Source organism: Elephantulus edwardii, unplaced genomic scaffold (assembly GCF_000299155.1).
Source record: "Elephantulus edwardii isolate Elephantulus edwardi_28Jun2011 unplaced genomic scaffold, EleEdw1.0 scaffold00177, whole genome shotgun sequence".
NCBI classification, from domain to species: Eukaryota; Metazoa; Chordata; class Mammalia; order Macroscelidea; family Macroscelididae; genus Elephantulus; species Elephantulus edwardii.
The window spans coordinates 354,483-357,267 of NW_006399927.1; positions in this window are offsets into that span (position 1 = coordinate 354,483).

The window sequence follows — 2,785 nt, forward strand, 5'->3', positions numbered from 1 at the left end:
TGACATACTTTGGACATGTTGCCAGGAGGGACGGGTCCTTGGAGAGGGACATCATGCTTGGGAGGGTGGAGGGATGGCGCAGGAGGGTGAGACCCTCTATGAGATGGATTGACTCGGTGACTGGGGTAATCGGGATGGATGTGTCAGAGGCAGTGCGGTTGGCGCAGGATAGAGCAGGTTTTAGGGCTGTTGTGCATAGGGTAGCTATGAGTCGCAAACGACTCGGTGGCACATAACAACAACAACAAGTTGTTGGTAGTTCTTATCTTTATGATTTTATTGATTAGATGCTAGCTTAAAATGCTCAATCTGTGAGGTTGGCCACTAACTCTACTGACAGTTTTTTCTGGACTATTTGCCTTTCCTTTTCAGGTTTACTCTGTTCTGCACTGAAGCCCTGCAGGTAGCTCACTTTCATGTAATTCTCTCTTCCAACGCATATTGTCCTTGGACTATGGAGTGGCTGAGTGCAATGAGACAAGGTGCTCCACTCAAACAGATTCTGTCCAGGGGAGTTAGTTTTGAGTCAGCTCTCTTTCTTGCAGCTCAACATGCCAGTTGAGAAAGCTGAGAAAGTATTCATCTTGCTGGTAGCTCTCTGTCCCAAACTTTCCTGTCCTGGTTGGCACCTGAGATAGTCCTGCAGCAGTGGAGGCAATCATCCTGAAATGGAGGGACATTGACTCAGGGAAGTTTCAGTCCCCTGTCTCCCCACAAGCACCCAAAAGTAATGGCTCTGAAGATCAGTGTCTCGCCTAGTGAGCCTTCTTTCCTGAAGCTTAATGTCTTCATTAATGTTATTTTTGGCATATCCACAGTCTAATGGATAACTTTCTTTTGGAGTGGAAACAAATAAGAATCTCTTTGTTTCTTTTTTTGTTCCTTTGTTTCTTTTCCTTCTTTGTTCCTTTCTTTTTTCCCCTTTGTTTTCTTCCCTCCCTCCCTTCCTTCCCTCCTTCCTTCCTTATAAAAAACTTGGAGGTCTATTTTTTCTTTGTTGCACATTTTCTTTCCTGCCCACCCCTCCCAGTTCACTTTTCTCTTTATCTGTTGTCATGCAAATAATTGTTGTTGTTGTTGTTATGTGCCCATCAAGTCCCTTGTGACTCACAGCGACACTATGTACAACAGCCCTAAACTCTGCTCTGTCCTGTGCCAATCACACTGTCTCCAACACACCCATCCTGATTACTCCAGTTACTGAATCAATCGACCTCATAGAGGTCCTTCCTCTCCAGCGCTGTCCCTCCCCCTCCCAAGCATGATGTCCCTCTCCAAGGACCTGTCCCTTCTTACAACATGTCCAAAGTATGTTAGACAGAGCCTCAGAATCCTTGCCTCCAAGGAGCCACCCAGTTTAACCCTCTCAAGGATAAATCTGTTTGTTTCCCTATCAGTCCATGGTACCCTCAACACTCTTCCCCAGCACCACAACTCAAAGGCATCAATTCTCCTTCTATCCTGCCTAGTCTTTGTCCAACTCTCTGATGCATAACAAGTGATTGCAAAGACCGTGGCCTGTATCAGATGGACCTTAGTCTCCAGAGAGACACCATTGCTCTTCAGAACTTTGGAAAGGTCCCTAACAGCAGACTTTCCCATCACATACGTCTTTTAATTTCCTGGCTATTGTGAAGTCAAGCAAACTAAAACTGTGAACAATCTCAATCTCTTCACCATCCATCCTGATGCTGCCTATTGGCCCAGTGGTGAGAATCTTTGTCTTCCTGACATTGAGCCTCAATCTATATTGGTGGCTGCAGTCCTTCATCCTCTGCAGCAGGCGCTTCAGGTCCTCCTCACTTTCAGCAATCAGGGTTGTGTCATCTGCATAACGCAGATTGTTGATAGATCTTCCATCAGTCATGACACCACATTTCTCCTCAAAGAGCCCAGCCTCCCAGATAACCTGTCCTGCATACAGGTTGAAAAGCTGTGGAGATAGGACACATCCATGGCAAACGCCCTTCCCAATTTTGAACCATGCAGTGTTTCCTTGCTCTGTTCTGACTACTGACTGCCTCTTGGTCCAAGTGTAGGTTTCACATTAGCACGATCAAGTGTTCTGGGATTCCCATTCTTCTCAGAGTCAGCCACAGTTTGTTGTAGATCTAATCATATATTTCTTTTAAGCAGTTCTTGCCTCATCTGCTTCAGTGCAGTGTGCATTTTTTTAATCCCCTTTTCTTAGTTTTCCTCCAACTCCGATGTCAGTCCTGTTTTATAACAGTGGCTTTATGCGGTATTTGTCCTTTTGTGACTGAGATATTTCACTCAGCATAATGTCCTCCAGGGTCACCCATTTTGTATAATATTTCATGTGTTCCTTGTTTTCCAGTGCTGCATATTATTCCATTGTGTTAGCATACCACAGCTACATTGTTTAATTCATTTTAATGATAGTTTACAGAAACTTAGGGTTTCCATTCACTCATTGTTGCACTTTTCTCCCTGCTCACTCCTTCCTCCTCCCCCCCAATTCGGTCTTCTCTTTGAAAATCAAAAGAAAATATCTTTCATTTTTATACAATCCTTCCTCCCAAGTCCACTCCACAGTGCAGCCTTCATTATGGACTCCTGTCATGACAATAATACGTAATCATATATCCCTTTTAAACAGTCCTCTCCCTCATCTGTTTCAATACAGTATACATTTATCACATCTTTCTCAGTCTTCCCTCAACCATGGCACTATGCAATATTTGTCCTTTTCCCCCGAGATATTTCACTAACCATAATGTCATCCAGGGTGACCTATTTTGTATAATATTTCATGAGTTCCTTG